The sequence below is a fragment of the Megalobrama amblycephala genome, linkage group LG6 (genome assembly GCF_018812025.1).
Source record: "Megalobrama amblycephala isolate DHTTF-2021 linkage group LG6, ASM1881202v1, whole genome shotgun sequence".
Classification (NCBI taxonomy): Eukaryota; Metazoa; Chordata; class Actinopteri; order Cypriniformes; family Xenocyprididae; genus Megalobrama; species Megalobrama amblycephala.
Window position 1 is genome coordinate 28,387,020 of NC_063049.1, and position 17,872 is coordinate 28,404,891.

Here is a 17,872-nt window from a genome sequence, read left to right on the forward strand (position 1 = left end):
AACCAATTGTTTTGTTTTTTCTGTTAATTAAGTGCATCATCCGGATATTTGAAGTGCGTTTTTTCTTTTGGATTTTTCAGTGTGAACACACTACTGGCACTGTTTAAATTACAAAATGGCATAAAATAGTGCATAAGTACGCAAATTGGGATGCATCTTAAAAATCAGACTTTATGCTATCATAAAATTGACTTTTTGCAGAAATCAGGCTACAAAACTATTTTTCAGGTTGGTCCTGTGTGTTCTAGAGCAAAAAGAACAGTGATTGCTTTACCAATAAGGTGATTGGCTATTTAATTTATACATGAGAACATAATTTTCTAACAGATGCCATATTAACCTCTGAGATTCCTCACATTACAGTGACCTGTCTGCTTATACAACTGCTGCACTTCACTAATTGCTCATTTACTCCACACAAGTGTCTGCTTATCAATACTTAAAGCACAGCCATGATTCATCTGAGAGGTTTAGTGGTTCAGTTGCATCTGAGGGGTCTGACTGTACATCAAGGTTAATTAGCCTTCTGCAATGTCGTATCCCCATCAAAGGCAGATGGGGAATGTGGGTAATTAAAAGAGCCATTAGAATAACTGCAGCTCATTAGACCATCTAGCTCTTGAAGGTAAATGGGCATCTAATTAAGGCCTGTTTTTTCTTTCCCTGTACCTGTCCATCATCAGCTAATAAACACCTGTTGATCATGGCAAAATAAAAATGGATACATTGCAACTTAATACGATTGCATGCACAATAAAAACAATGAAAGATTGCTGGATAATTATAATTATCTCTTGACTGTATCAGTAGAGCTGCAGACATGCTATAATGTACATGCAGTGTTGCGTGATACTCTCGAAGATGTTTAGAGTAAATGATGATGCTTTAAAGTCTGAATTAAACAATTGATTTTTAAGGCCTTTTTGACTTGCATGTGCTTATATAATCAGCTAAAGCAGGAGTACAATTACTATTTTCTCCTCTGATAGAATTTCATCTTGAGTCTTCATGGTTCTGATCTGCTTATATCAATTCCCTGGGCAGAGCTTGTTATAGAGTCTTAGACCATGGAGAAACTCACAGAAAGCTCAGTGCTTGCGTGTGATTGAAAGAGTGGGAAGAAACAGTCAGTGAAGGAGAAAATGAGCTATGATTTCCAATACTTTGAGGTGGGAAGAGGTGCGCTGTTACCTTAGAAATCAAACTTATGATCTACTGACAACCACACATGCACAAGAAGCACTTTTTTTTTTTTTTTTCCCAGAAATTGTAAAAATGTAGGTAACACTTTTTCAAGGTTTCATTTGTTAACATTAGTTAACTATATTGTTTAACAAGAACTAACAATAAACAATACAGTATTTATTAATCCTTGTCAATGGTAATTTCAACATTTAATACATTTTTAAAATCCAAAGTTGTACCTGTTAACATTAAAGGAATAGTTAACCCAAAAATGAAAATTCTGTCATTATTTACTCACCCTCAAGTTGTTCCAAACCTTTATTAATTTCTTTCTTCTGCTGAACACAAAAGAAGATATTTTGAAGAATGTCGGTAACCAAACACTTGATTGGCCCCATTGACTTCCATAGTAGTTCCCTTTCGTGGGAACTATCGACGCTGCGTGGTAACGCATTGGGAACCTTCTGCGTGATGTCGTCACTGAAGCACTCATGTATCTAACCAATCGCGTAGCGAGACGTCAGAGACGGGTGACGTCACAGACCAGGAAACTATAAAGCATACCCGGATGCAGAGCACGCCAGCTTCTGTGTCTTCAACAAAGCGCTCTATGTTATCTTGTGTGTCTTATTTGGTGTTGTTTGTCTCCTTATTATTCAGAAAGACAAATCTCTTCGTCTGAGGACAAGAGTTGCAGTACACCACACATATTAAGACACGAATATGGCGGATAAGCGATACAGGAAATGTGTGCATCCCTGTCCTAGATTCATCCCGGACGGGGACACACATGACATGTGTGTCGTCTGTTTGGGGGTTGAGCATGCCCAGGCAGCTCTCGTGGGAGCTGTCTGCGTGCATTGCGAGAAACTAACCCTCAGAGTTTTGAGATCTCGTCGGGCACTCTTCGAGGAGGGTGCCTCGGCGAGCGTTCTCGGGTCCTGCTGCTGCTGAGGCGCAGCGCCGGCTTTTGTCGTGGGGTTCGCAGATGGAGTTGGCGGAGGGGGTTGAGACGGGCCCAGCCTTATCTCGCCCTTTACCCGCCAGCCCCAGTGTCTCTTCTCAGGTGGTGGAAGCACGCGTATCGGTTTCTTCCCCCCAGAGAGAGGCACCGGCGCTTCACCTCTCTTCCTCCGAGGAGGTTGATGTGGTGAGCGTCGAGACTGGGGAAGAGGACCCGCCATCCTCTTCCCCAGCCTATGAGGAGCTCCTGGAGGTAGTGACCAGGGCTGTTGCCAAATTAAAAATCGATTGGCCAGCAGAGCGGGCAGATACCAGACCTAAGAGCAAGCTAGATGAGCGCTTTCTGCCCGCTCGGTCGCTACCCCAGCGTCGGGGTTTGCCTTTCTTCACGGATCTCCACACCGAGGTGTCGAGATCGTGGAGGAGGCCCGTGCAGTATAGAGTGTTCAGCCCCCAGACCTCGGTCTATAGCAATATAGTGGGGCTCAGACAGCACGGTTATGCGGTGATGCCCCGGGTTGAAGAGACGCTTGCGGGCTATCTCTCACCCGAGTCGGCATCGTCGCTAAAAGCCCCAACATTGCCCACCAAGCCGCTAAGAACTACATCAAGCTTGGTGGGCAAAGCTTACACGGCAGCAGGTCAGGCGGCGGCATGCTTGCACACTATGTCGCTGCTTCAAGCTTATCAAGCAGACCTGCTGGGGGAGATTGATGTGAGCGGGGAGGCCACATTTGAATGCATCCAGGAGATCAGGATGGCAACTGACCTGGCTCTCCGTGCCACCAAAGAGACGGCCAAAGAAATCGGCCGGTCTATGGCAGCCTTGGTGGCCACGGAGAGGCATTTGTGGCTGAACCTCTCGGACATAAGGGAGCGAGACAAAGCTGCCCTTATGGATGCGCCGCTGTCTCCTGCGGGCCACTTCGGCGACGCTGTCAATACAGTCGTCGAGAGGTTCCAGGAGGCTAAAAAACAGTCAGTGGCGTTCCAGAGGTTCATCCCCCGCCGCTCTATGATTCCCCCCGAGGCTGCTGAGCGGGAGCAGCCTCGGCCATCCACAAGCTCCTCAGCGCACCACAGACCGCAACAAAAAGTGAGCGTGGCCACCCGTGCTCCCCTGCAGACCGCTTGGGGATCGGGTCGGTCCGCTCAGAAGAAGCCTTCCAAGGGCAAAACGGACCTGCGGGCCGTTATTGTCGCTCGGAAGGCTTCGAAGCGGTCCTGACATCTGTGGGTCAGGACCCACTGAGGGTGGCCCCCTCCGAAGGAAGTCGGGGAAAATTACATCTAAACCCCGCTCCCCTTCGGCGCCCTCAGGGGATCAGTCTGTCAACCCTGCCACCCAGTGTGCGTCAGGGCACAGCGGTTCCCGCCGACCCTCCCGCTCTGGTACTCCCTAACCCATCCAGCACCTCTGGGGCTGGATGCCATGGTACAGACGTGGCCGAGGCTGCGTCTGTACGCATTTCCCCCGATCGCCTTGCTCCCGGGAGTTCTGGAGAAAGTACGCCAGGAGGGGGTCAGCCTAATACTGGTAGCCCCCTTCTGGCCAACCAGAATATGGTTCTCGGACCTAGTGTCCCTATTAGACGGCTCCCCAATGGAGCTTCCCCTCAGACAGGACCTCCTGTCACAAGCAGGCGGCTTGATAATACATCCCCGCCCAGAACTATGGAAGCTATGGGCCTGGCCTCTGAGGGGGCCAGGTTCATAGATGCTGGTCTCCCAACCGAGGTTGTGGAGACCATATTAAACTCCAGAGCTCCCGCCACAAGGAAGCTTTATTTTTATAAGTGGAATTTGTTTTCTGCCTGGTGCAGACATAATAATATGGACCCTGTCCATGCTCCTATTAGCTACGTGCTAAGATTTCTCCAAGAAAAGTTCTCGGAGGGCCTATCCCCTTCAACGTTGAAGGTTTATGTTGCGGCTATTTCTGCCTTTCACATTCCTCTTGAGGGTGGCTTTTCGGTGGGTCGAGACCCCCTGGTCACTCGCTTCCTCCGTGTCACACTGAGGTTGAGGCCTCCTGTGCGCACAAGGGTTCCGGCCTGGGACTTGGCCGTGGTTTTACAAGGGTTGGCCGAGGCGCCCTTTGAACCACTAGAGGAGATTCCTGAGAGGTTCCTCACTCTAAAGACCATCTTTTTACTCGCTATCACTTCTCTGAAGAGGATAGGAGACTTACAAGCACTGTCGGTTGCTCCATCATATCTTGAGTTTGCTCCAGGAATGGTGAAAGCATTCCTGCATCCTAGACCGGGCTATGTCCCTAAGGTCCCTACCCATGTTCCAGGTCCCATTGTGCTCCAGGCCTTTTATCCTCCTCCTTTCAGATCTTCGGATCAGGAAAAACTAAATCTGCTCTGCCCTGTAAGGGCTTTGGATGCTTACATCCACAGAGCTGCCCTGTGGCGTAAAACCAATCAGTTATTTGTCTGTTATGGGTCCCCTAAGAAGGGGGGGCCCTGCATCCAAGCAGAGGATGAGCAAGTGGGTGGTCGAGGCCATCTCACTTGCGTATGAGGCGGCCGGACAGCCTTCTCCTTTAAATGTTCGCGCCCATTCTACTAGGGGTATGGCGGCATTGAAAGCTTTGATGTCATGTGTCTCCATCAGTGACATCTGTGATGCAGCTGGATGGTCATGCCAGCATACATTTGTTAGGTTTTACAACCTTGATGTCAGCTCCACTCCGGGGGTCATCAGTTCTGTCAAGATAACTTGGCAAGTATTTGCTGCTACGGCACAGTTGGGATAGCGTTCCCAATGCATTACCACGCAGCGTTGATAGTTCCCATGAAAGGGAACGTCTCAGGTTACAGATGTAACCCTGGTTCCCTGAGTAGGGAACGAGACGCTGCGTCTCATGCCGTACCCCCTGCATACTTGTGAGCGCTTGCTTCAGACTTATTCCAGAAGCTGGCGTGCTCTGCATCCGGGTATGCTTTATAGTTTCCTGGTCCATGACATCACCCGTCTCTGACGTCTCGCTACGCGATTGGTTAGATACATGAGTGCTTCAGTGACGACATCACGCAGAAGGTTCCCAATGCGTTACCACGCAGCGTCTCGTTCCCTACTCAGGGAACCAGGGTTACATCTGTAACCTGAGACGTTTTTTTTCCATGGTATGGAAATCAGTGGGGTCTAATTAAACAACGAGTGTGAGTGAAATGTTATCTTGAAGGCATTTATTAATTCTTTAGCTATTTTTAGCATCGCTGTACATAGTGTACTTTAGGTACCAGTGCCACAGTGGTGTTAGACACTGCACTGTCATCTATTGATATTGTTCTTCATGATTGTTGTTTTGAGAGCAGTTATCACAATAATGAACAACAAAAATCCATATAGTACGGCAAACACAACAAATACTAAGTAATTGGGCATCACTACTTTCTCCGTCATCAAATCTGTCCACCTTGTGTTTGCCGTACTATATGGATACACTTGTGTTCCTTTTCTTTTGGATTTTTTTCTTCGGCTGTATAGTTACTGATTCTCCCATTGTTTCAGCTGGTAAAGTGTGATAATAAGTGTTCCATTGTCTAATTTTGCTCTTGGCACCACCAAACAACACTAAGTTATGCTACTAGCCTTTCTACAGTGAGCGTGAGAATTCTCTATGATGTTTAGTGAAACATAATTAAAACACTTTTTATAGAAAGCTATGAGTATAGGCTTATTCTCATGGGAGTGCACATCATTCAGATAACTCTTTATGAAAACATAATTTATTTATTAATGTGCAAAACTTTTAAACTTAGCACCAAACTACTGAATGCACCTTTAACTTAAGTGTATTTTAAATTATCTTTAATTTTATTTAATGTAGTGCTGAGGGAACAGTGGATAGATTGCTCTCAGCAAATGCATTGGCATGTTAAATAAAGATTGTGCATTGAAACTAACCCATGCCTGACTTTGTGTTACCTTAAGCCTGTGTGCTAGAGAGAGATAGAGAGATTTAGTCATTTATTTTACATGTCTTTATAAGGCTCAAGACTGGCAGTTCAGGCTATTATTTAGAAGTTAAACAGGTAGGTAGGATGAAAGTCTCCTGGTTGCTTGGTCACATCAACCTATCATAGTGCAAAATCACCTTAGTTAATTGTGTTCTTTGAACCAGAAATTAGTGGGCCAAAAACTGTGTGTGTGTGTGTGTGTGTGTGTGTGTGTGTGTGTGTGTTAGTGAAATCTAGGCTGTATCGCCTCATTAAATCTGCAATAGTGGAGATAAGTGTGCTTGTGAACCCCTCGTCTCACTGCAAACTCTTTCATAGTTATCTGCCATGGCAGTCACTGCTGATAAAGCTGTCTTGATTTCAATTCCCCCCGTTTACCAGCTCTCTTTTGCAGCCTCTCTGCAGGCGAGCTCAGATAATGGAGGTGATGACTATTTTTGGAGGCTGGAGAGCCACCGTGGTTGTCAGCATTAGTGGTGGTTCGGATCTGCATCTCACAGCGGTATTTAGATTGCTCACGATGGAGCTGGAATTGATATAGAGTCACATCCCTGTCAACATTTGCACGTAGGTGCAACATTTTCACCCCTAATTCAAGTGAGGTACAGTATACCTGTGAAAATAATAAATATATTCTAGGTAAATACAGGCTGAGGGATTTTTCCCTCACCTTTAGACTGTATAACACGATTAGATTGTACAAATCAGCTTTCTTTCCAGTCATTTTCTTTCAGTAACCAAGATTTCATTGTTTGCTTGGCTCGGTTCCCAAAACACATTAGATGTAAATACATATATGGTAAAACTCATTTCATCACATCATTGTGGATGTTGCTTCGGGTCCTTGACTCCATATTTTAGCAGTACATCTGCCATGTCCCTCATGTTTCAGAGCATATACTGACAGATGATGTGATTCTGTCTCTGTGATTGGCACCGCTTGGGTTGTCAGACTGTGTGCCTGAGGGGAACCTGGCCTAACCTCTACATTTTTAATAAATCACTCTTTTGACTTGTGTGTTTTGGATCAATGAGCTATGCAGAGAAACCCGGAAGAGCAGAATGGATCACTGTGGAGAGGAACACTGCATGAAGCGATCTGTCACTGCCTATGTTAAGAGATGAAGTGGTTCTGTTATCAGGATCCTCTGTTCTTCTATATTAATGAAGATTCAAGTTTTCAGATTGATTTTGGCATTTAAATGAATGCTAAAAAAGCGTTGTGCTTTTTATGATGCATTCCCTCATTGAAACATTTGTACTGCAGTGGCTCATTGGCATTGACCTTTATTAAATGATGAATTATTTAGCTGCTGGTGTATGTATCTTTCTGACTGTTTACCTAATAATCTAATACAATCTGATATTATATTCCAGTCTGGTATGTTTTTAATATTTTAAATGGTGGTATTTAAGTGTAAAAAAAAATGATGTCCTTTAATTTATTAACCATTATAGTGCTGATTATATATTTAATAATCTGTCTACTCTGTTTTAACAGCACTGCCTGTTGTGGAGATGAGAGCCGGGGGGAGGTTTCTTTACCCTCTGTGTGATTAACCTCAGTGCTGAGCGGGCCATATGGATTACTGGGAAGGAAATGGAGGTCATGGCATCACACACATGCAGAATGCTGCTGGTTGTGGCTGAAAGCAGTGGTTTAAATACATGCTTTTTTACAGTGGTTCAGTGCTCTGGACAGTAAAGTGGGAGTTTTTGAAAAATATCTGAAAGTTTTACCCCCTTTCAATGGTGCTTTTTACTTTAAAGAGTATGGAGGGGTTTTTTTCTAACATAGATGGTGGGCAATCCATTTTTGTCAGCTCCATATTTAAATGTCTGTTTTTTTATGTGTATTTAATTATTAAGTCAGTTCAGTGTTGATTTAGTTCCATTGTAAAGATCATAAATTATTAAATTAGTTAAATTCGGCTTTAAAGCAGCACTGCTGAAAACAGTGATGTTAACAACCAACTGAGTTCAGTTCTCATCAAATAGTGTCAGTGCAGTCAGATCAATAATACTGTTGAATATTAAAGGTGCTCTATGTAAGTTTTTGACTGTTCTAAAAGCATAAAAATACCATAATATGTTTGCAGATATTTATTAAATATGCTCAGTTCACATATTCGTTTCTCTGAAAACCAATGCTACAGCAAGTTATTTTACTTTGAAATTTGCGTTCTGTTTTGGAATTTTTGTTTTTGTTTTGGTCTGTGCAAGACCGCATGTTCCCAATATATCCAATAGTATTTCGCCACTCCGGGTTGCCAGTCTGCCAGCAAATAAACTGGGTCAGAGATCACAGATTCTACCTGACCTAAAAAGCCTCAGCATCCATCTAAAAGTCTCTATGAAGAGGAGCATATTAAAACACGATATCAACTCAACATAAATCAATAAATCAACTAATTATCTTACAGTGTGTAAGTCTCCTCACCTTCCAATGTCAATTGAGCTCGCTCCTGTTGCGTGTCCTCAAACTGGCAACCCGCGAGAGCATGGAGTCTGAGGAGAAGGGGGCGGGGCAAACAATATTTTGAATTTGGACTGCAGTACCCATTTCAACCACTAGCTGTCATTCTTACATAGAGCACCTTTAAGTGTCCCCAAGTAAGCAAGCCTGAGGCAATAGTGGCAAGGAACCCAAACTCCATCAGGTGACAGAATGGAGAAAAAAAAAAAAAAACCTTGGGAGAAACCAGGCTCAGTCAGAGGGTCAGTTCTCCTCTGGCCAAACAAAGCAACATGGTGTGGTTAAATTCCAGGCTGCATCACAAGTCAGATTGAGGATTGGTATCATTCAAAATATTTTATCCAATTCCTTTTGCTTGAAGATCAGAATCATCACGCCACTAATGAGCCAAAGCTGGTCATAGGTCTGTGCAGAGGACTTGCCTGGTTCTTGTGGTCTTTGCTGAGGATCTGTGCCAATGGCTGTTGTGTCAACGAGGTCTTCACAGGGGATTGTCTAGTAGACACTCAGGGCTGTGTTGTGGTCGTGTTTAGCTGCAGGTCCACCATCTGATCTGGATCCAGCTCAAATCTGGCTGACTAAACTTGTGATAAGGATGAGACAGACTAATATTAGTGTAGATGCCATTCTTCTTAAGAGGTAACAAGTGCATCGGATGTTGTGGGAAGTGTTCCTGGTTCTGGTTGACCTACTTTATGCAGCCTAACAATCCTTTAATGGATTTGAATTGATAGAAATGTGATAGTGTGTTATGTGTGTGCTAGTTGTATGATTGTGTATGATTTCATCTTAAATGGGAGTGCATCTTAACCAGTATCTGTTTGATAAATATTAGCACCTCCTTGTTTAAGAAACATGGGGGAAATAGAATGAATTTAGTCATTAAGGTTTCTTAGTTAACAAACATTTCTTAAAATCCCATGTTAAAATTTTCAAACATTTTAGCATTTTTGCAAGCTATTTTTAAGTAAATCTAGCCAATTCTTTTTTACAGTGTACCATTAGTTTCATTTAATGTTTTTTTTTTGTTTGTTTGTTTTTTTGGTCAAATTCACAAAACTTTTGTTATTGAATAGAACAATGAAGCGTACATTCTGATAAAAGACTTTGAAGACATTTAGAAAAACAGGCATCAATGAACGATGCTCAATAACAACATGTATTAAGGAAGTAAACCGAGTCCTCCTTTTTTTATTTCATGTTGACTTTAGATGTGCATGACACTTCACAGATCTGTGTGCTCTAAGCTTTCATTGATTTTACATATTACCTGTATTCCTTTTAGAGCAGTGAGAGATGTGTGGGCCTGCCATGGAGTGTTATGTAACTGCCAGCAGAAACAATTTACCTAGGATGTCGCAGAAACAATGTGTGTCATTGAGTGTTTCCTTTGCAGGTTCACTTTTCGCTTTCTACTCTAAAAATCACTTCTATTTTATCCCAACAGTTTTCATTTTAAAGCATTTTAATGTAATAGCTTCAGAATAAACATGCTAATTAAAACATACTTTCGTCCCAGCTTTGATCTTCAAGCAAAAGTTGCATTGCTGTGCCATGAGACAGATCCATTAGGTCCATCAAGTGTTGTTCTCATTAAATGCATAGCTGGGAGTCTAATTAATGAAACTCCCATCCAGAAACAATGACATTTCATTGCCACATTCAGGGTGTTTTGCAGGCAAAACTGAATGCTGGACTAATTAAACTGTCATTTCAAGTAAGTTGACACTTTCCATTTAAAAAAAAAAAAAAAATGATGTGTGCTTACCCTGAAGAACATGCAAAGATGCTGGAAAGAGGCTTTGTCTTTAACTCAGCAAACAGCAGTGTTTCGAGGGAATGAGGCAGAGAGCTCGGCTATGGGATGTTAATGACTTCTCACTCAGGTGGCCCATTCTGATTGCATGGACATAAATGTTTTGTCATGCCCCCCAGCTCCGACTTTAATCAGGGGGAGAACAACGCCGCTATCAGCCTGCAAATTTATCTTGGTTTGCGAGAGCAGCTCTAGCAGCTCTTCTAACCAGGACAAACAGAAATCTCATCTGTTTTTAATGCAACATAAATATTTAAAGCAGCAACAACCCTGCGAGATGAATAAATTAAAGTTGATTTTGAAATAGATAATTGTTGGATAAAAGATAAATTTCATTTAACAAGGTTAAACTCATTGAAGTAAATGACAGTTACATTAAAAAATCAAAACATACAGTAGAAACTTTTTCCAGAAGAGCTGTCATCAAGGACTTTTACAAGTTCTATAAATTAGTAGAGTGATGGAGGGCAGATTTAAGATTTTCTGTAGATTTCCGGGTTTCTAATACATTAAACTTTTTGAAAGTCCAATAATGGGGAACAGTCAAAAATTCTCAATTGTTTGAGTTAACTACTTATAGCACTTATAGAGAGTCACAGTGGTAAATAAATGGGTAAGTTATGATTGACAGTTAATTTTGCCAATCCCTATTTCATTTGGTGGCTTCAATCATTTGTTTTGTTGTGGTTCGCACATTCCAGCTCTATATAACGAGTGTACTTATTCAGCAGAACACTTTAATTTTGTTACATTAAGTAGTTTCCATCCCTCTCCTCAGTGGCAGGCCCTGCAGCAGGCATTCATCTAGAATTGCACATATCTTTCAAACAACTGACAGCTCTCATATGCGCACACTATTGTCATTCATCCGTGGCCCACTCCAGTAAAATAGAATGGGAGTGTCACTGTTTATTTTGAAAAAAGCTTTAAACCCAAGACACATATGCCACTATAATTCTATAAGAAATTAAAGTGCCCCTATTATGGAGTTTTGAAAATTTCCTTTCATAAAGATGGGACAGTACCTGCTTTATTTGGACAAACTTGCTCCACAGAATCACAACTGTTAGTGTGATTACTATTGATGTATTTTATACAGAGTGTTCAAAATACATAGTTTTATGTTTTAGCTATATTTGTGTATGTTTCTGGCTAACTCATGTTATTTCTGTCTTACTGAAATACTTCTGCTTATCAACTTTGGGCTTACTATTACAAACCCGATTCCAAAAAAGTTGGGACACTGTACAAATTGTGAATAAAAACAGAATGCATTGATGTGGAAGTTTCAAATTTCAATATATTACTCAGAATACAACATACTGTAGATGACATATCAAATGTTTAAAATGAGAAAATGTATCATTTTAAGGGAAAAATAAGTTGATTTTAAATTTCATGGCATCAACACATCTTAAAAAAGTTGGGACAAGGCCATGTTTACCACTGTGTGGCATCCCCTCTTCTTTTTATAACAGTCTGCAAACATCTGGGGACTGAGGAGACAAGTTGCTCAAGTTTAGGAATAGGAATGTTGTCCCATTCTTGTCTAATACAGGCTTCTAGTTGCTCAACTGTCTTAGGTCTTGTTTGTCGCATCTTCCTCTTTATGATGCGCCAAATGCTTTCAATGGGTGAAAGATCTGGACTGCAGGCTGGCCATTTCAGTACGCAGCCATGATGTTGTAATTGATGCAGTATGTGGTCTGGCATTGTCATGTTGGAAAATGCAAGGTCTTCCCTGAAAGAGACGACATCTGGATGGGAGCATATGTTGTTCTAGAACTTGGATATACCTTTCAGCATTGATGGTGCCTTTCCAGATGTGTAAGCTGCCCATGCCACACGCACTCATGCAACCCCATACCATCAGAGATGCAGGCTTCTGTACTGAGCGCTGATAACAACTTGGGTTGTCCTTGTCCTCTTTAGTCCGGATGACATGACGTCCCAGTTTTCCAAAAATAACTTCAAATTTTGATTCGTCTGACCACAGAACAGTTTTCCACTTTGCCACAGTCCATTTTAAATGAGCCTTGGCCCAGAGAAAACACCTGCGCTTCTGGATCATGTTTAGATATGGCTTCTTTTTTGACCTATAGAGTTTTAGCCGGCAACGGCGAATGTCACGGTGGATTGTGTTCACCGACAATGTTTTCTGGAAGTATTCCTGAGCCCATGTTGTGATTTCCATTACAGTAGCATTCCTGTATGTGATGCAGTGCCGTCTAAGGGCCCGAAGATCACGGGCATCCAGTATGGTTTTCCGGCCTTGACCCTTACGCACAGAGATGGTTCCAGATTCTCTGAATCTTTGGATGATATTATGCACTGTAGATGATGATAACTTCAAACTCTTTGCAATAATTTCTCAGAGAAACTCCTTTCTGATATTGCTCCACTATTTTTTGCCGCAGCATTGGGGGAATTGGTGATCCTCTGCCCATCTTGACTTCTGAGAGACACTGCCACTCTGAGAGGCTCTTTTTATAGCCAATCATGTTGCCAGTTGACCTAATAAGTTGCAAATTGGTCCTCCAGCTGTTCCTTATATGTACATTTATCTTTTCCGGCCTCTTATTGCTACCTGTCCCAACTTTTTTGGAATGTGTAGCTCTCATGAAATCCAAAATGAGCCAATATTTGGCATGACATTTCAAAATGTCTCACTTTCAACATTTGATATGTTATCTATATTCTATTGTGAATAAAATATAAGTTTATGAGATTTGTAAATTATTGCATTCCTTTTTTATTCACAATTTGTACAGTGTCCCAACTTTTTTGGAATCGGGTTTGTACATAAAATTGGGTTCATTAATGCAGATTGTCTTTCCTTCTTACTACTTTGAGTAATGATAAAGGACGGAGCAAGATTTGTTTTACAAACTTTAATGTTACATCAGTCATTCACTCAACTGTTATTGATACAGTTAATAATACCGTTTCCACACCGCAATAAATTAGAAATATACACCAGTTTGTTGATGGACATACACTAGTTAATGCTGATGGTGAGGAATTACAGTTGCAGCATCTCATGATGAACATCAAACTGAATAGTGTGTCACTGAGAAACTTCCTGCTCAAGTCACCCTTGCAATGGAGGCTCAGGTTGAAGAGCTAGTTCTTCCAATATTTCATCATCGGACTTGTGCTCAGATTGATATGGTAAAATCGATGCATCATTACTGTCTTTACAATGTGTACAGTGTGAACCTTTAGGAAGCTCCGGAACTGTAAGTAGTAGACCAGTCACAACAGACTAGGCCATTTGGCCAATCAGAGCAGAGCACGCTCACGGAAAGGAGGGATTTAGAGAGACCGATTCATCCGATGAGTCATTTGAGAATCATTGAAAAATGTGGTGATGTGCAATGTATGTTATGAGAAAATTAAAGTGTTTTTCAACTTTGCTTCATGTAAACCTGTAGAAGACATCCTAAACAGAATTAGGAGCCTGTCAAATAGCATAATAGGGGCACTTTAAGCTCCAACAAAAGCTGTTTTGTGTTGATGTTCTCAGAGAGCTGCTCCGGAATAAGTCTAAGTAGAACACATTTTGACATTGTGCGGATATGCCATTTAGTTTAAGGTGAAGTGAGTGTAATTTGTATTCATTGTGTGCTTGTAATGAGATATAATGGATTAGGCCAACCGCTTGAATGTTTGTTGTGTCATGTTTTCATGATAACTCTTATTTCCAAGTACTCCTACATCTGAATTCAAATCCGCCGTGAGGTATCTAATCAGGCTTGTGCCGCCTCGCATCATGTTCTCAATGATACTTAAGGTACCAAAAAAAAAGGACTATAATTATATCTCTTGTGCTGATGTTTTAAGGATAGGTATTATCATTTACTCAATGACTAGTTCGATACATGACTTGTGTGATGACATAATATAAGATTTAGGTTAGGCTATGGTGTGGGCAGTCTCAGTATTTCCATTTCCATTTAAACTGCTGCTATTGAACCAACCAGTGAACTTTCATCTTGTTGAAAAACAGCAGGAAGTCCTTCGAGAGCATTGATTCTCTAAGTTGACAGTCTTTGGCGTTAGGGTCAGTGTTTATCCCCCTTAGTGCCATCAGACCTGTGGAGCACGTATTCATGTAGCTTCCCTATGGGATTTCTTGCTATTGATCACAGTGTTCAGCTTGGTCGATGGATACTAGCGAGATCTCTGTTAGAGATGCCTGAAAAAGCTTTTGAGACAGATCTCAAGTAAGTAGACAATGATTATCTGTTTATTGGCAATGATAAGCCTCACTCAGAATTTATTTGATTTTCCTTTAACAGGTATTAAACTAGACTTGGATTTTAAGAAGGAAATTATGGTGCTTGTAAGACAGCCAAGCAATAAAGTGTTTGGTCAGCTTATGCTTTAGACTTTAGTTCTGCATAATTAAAGGTGCAATGTCCTAAACATATTTGCAGTCAGTTTGTTTAAGACAATGAGGTCTGGAATACCCGGAGAGAGCGAACTGCTAGCATTCACATTCATCTAAATTGCAGTTATTTAGTTAGCGTAGTAGTAAACAAAATGCATTTAATTCTGGACTGATTGTTTTTAATGCATGCCATATATGCCTTATTTCTCTGGAGATGCAAGAAAACAATGTACTCGCATGAATATATTTACATATATTTGTATCTGCTGCTTTTGACGCATGAAGTGGAAAAACTTGAAAGAACTGAATGCATTCTTCCCCAAAACTGGGAAACCTGTTAGGAAACAATCATTAATTTCAATAATGTGGTTGCATTTAGAAAGAGATTAACAAAGGTGTTGATGTCATCCTCATTTTTCATCCGTTCCTTTCTGATAACAGTGTTTTGGCCAAAAACAACAACAAAAAGGCTATTTTTCATAGCATTGGCTATGAAATCAATGTATGATTCAAAATTCTTCCAAAGCTGTCTTTATTTCTAATTATTCACTTTAATCATCTTATATTTTTATATAAACAGTCATAAAAATAGCCTCTAATCAAGCACTGGAATTTTCATGGCCTTCATACAATGTTAATTTGGTGCTCTTTGTTATTTCAGTGCCTGTTTTTAATGAGGAAAATCTGCCTTGTGAGAACGCTGATTAATTAAGCGATGCTGAGAAATCTTGAAGTCAAGAGCAGGTGAACACCCCATAAATAATTTATTTACTAGTTGTGTAAAAGGTTCTCTTTCTTCAACTTTGCCCAGCTCTGACTGCAGTGCCCTCACTGTGCAGGATAATTTCTGCTCTATTTAGCTGTAATTTGTAAATCGCTTGCAGCAAGTGAAATCTGAACAGTCCTGTTTTTATTACATGAGGATTTTTACTTGAGTGATATTTAGCTGAACAGTGAAAGTGAAAGAGTTTTTTTTTTCTTTATTTAGATATTCTTGCAGTAACTTCACGCTCTGGAAATACCCTTTCCATTTAGCATTATTAATCCTTTCCTATGGATTATGTGGGAGAAAATCCTATTTTTGAAGAAATGTTTTTTGAACTCACCGGTTTTCCTGCACTTAATATGAGGCATATATCATTCATTATTAATGCAGTCTAATTCATTTATGTTCATGTTCTCAGCTAATGCTTTCTTCCCAAAGTGGCTATAAAGTTCACCGATCAGGAAAAGCAGTTCGGAGTACAGGATGCACAAAACATTATGTCACTAAATCAACTTACCTCATACGTTAATATCACCACATACTGTATAATTCACATCCCAGCTGTGCATATGCATGTGCACAGTAGTTGTTCACTGAGAAACTAGTGTCTAATGAGTGCTGTGGGGCAATTTTCTTTCCTCTTTAGGGGTGGGGCAGACGTGTGTGTTTTCCATGAATATGTGTCTGAATGCACGTCCTCTTGTCGCTGCACTTTTATGGTAGCTGGGCTACAACATGTTTGAGAAATCACTTAAAATCACTTAAAACAATCAAACTGTGAGGAGGAAGGTGGGAAAATAGTTGGTCTATGTATGATGATCTTCAGATCAATCAGATCTTCTAGAACCATCTAGATCACCACTGAAATTCAGAAAAAGAAAAAATCAGAATCCCTTTAGAAGTTATTCCTAATTATGTTAAAAATAATATTTGTATTTATTTATTTATTTACTTACTTACTTACTTGCATAAGCAACGAATGTATAAATAAAATTACTCTAGTGGCTGCATCCTGTTTACTTAGTTTTCCAAACTTGTCAGCTCTCCGGCTGTGTATTTTCATGGGCATTATGTATGACTGCCCTGTGGATGGCGCAGTGCCTGAGATCTCCTTTTGATTAAAGCTGAAAGCCCATTCCCACAGGCTCATATTATCTGCTAATAAAATCTGTGTCTATTTTAAAGGAGAGATAGCCGGACAAGAATAGCATTCTAATTTATTGGCCTTGCGTTTGTTAGTGTGTTCACTGATATTTTGACTCATTCAGTCTGGTGTGAAGAGCATCAGGGGAGCGAGACACTGTTTGATGCCCCACAGCTCCCCAACATTATACCAGATGACAAGAGGGGACGATAATAGCTTTATCCCTAAAGCCTGAGACTTTTACAGTCAGGAATAAACATGTCATCATGAAAGCAGTTGAGACTCTGTTTGCACATTAAAGTACCCTATATCCTAAGTAACCCACTCCTAAAAGAGTTTTATTATACATATATATACGTATCTGCTAGCTTTAAGACCATCTGTATGCTATTGTACTCCTAAAAGTTGACTCAGTAGTAGATATGCAGTATATATTTAATATTTACATTCTTTCTCTTCTTTGACAAAGGACTAAAAATAATGGTGGCAACAAGGGTTTATGTAAATATATGTATATTCGCCTATTGAGTTGTGTAAACTAAAGAGAATCCAGTCAGTCATGTGGTTTGTAAATTATCCGCCAGATTAATACCCATTTGTAGGAACTATTTAAAGCCCCCACATGCCCAGGAATATTTATGTTACGTAAGGAGCTGACTGTGGGAGTTGAAGTAGCCTGTATCTCATGAGGCGGATTGTAAAGACGAAAGTTCTGTCATCCTCATCCAGGCAGTTTGACTCCCTCCGTAGGCCAAATTAACTGCTGTTCATGTCTTTCTCTCTCAGTCTGTAAGGCATCCAAGAGTCAAATGACCTGATTATGCTGCAGCAGATAAAGTATCTTGTTTCACCCGGCCTCTGAAGACAACACATCATCAGTGCTGGTGGTTTTCTGTAATGAGACAAATGCTCAAACAGGGTTACCAGCAGTTTCTGAGTCTGTCTGATGCTAGTCCACATCTTACAGACTGTCCCCTGATTTGTACCTTGAGCATCATCGATTGTCCTCAGTATCATTTTCTTCTTTGCTGCTCTCTGCTTCTGTTCTATATAATGTACAATTTCAGGCTTCCAACAGGATTATCGGATAATTTGTCATCGCTGTTGTGATTTCAAAAGCACCGCTTTGGGTAAGAGATGACAAATGTGAGTTTAATG

At 41.0% G+C, this 17,872-nt stretch overlaps 1 protein-coding gene across 1 annotated transcript in view; it reads left to right on the forward strand.

Annotated features, from left to right (window-relative positions):
• Positions 1-7,869, forward strand: part of zgc:162780 (uncharacterized protein LOC555377 homolog) — a 43,684-nt gene extending 35,815 nt beyond the window's left edge. Inside the window, exon 8 of the mRNA XM_048193674.1 lies at positions 7,621-7,869. The gene's annotated coding sequence lies outside the window, so the exon portion shown is untranslated. The remainder of the gene's footprint in view (positions 1-7,620) is intronic.
• The last annotated feature ends 10,003 nt before the right edge of the window (positions 7,870-17,872 follow it).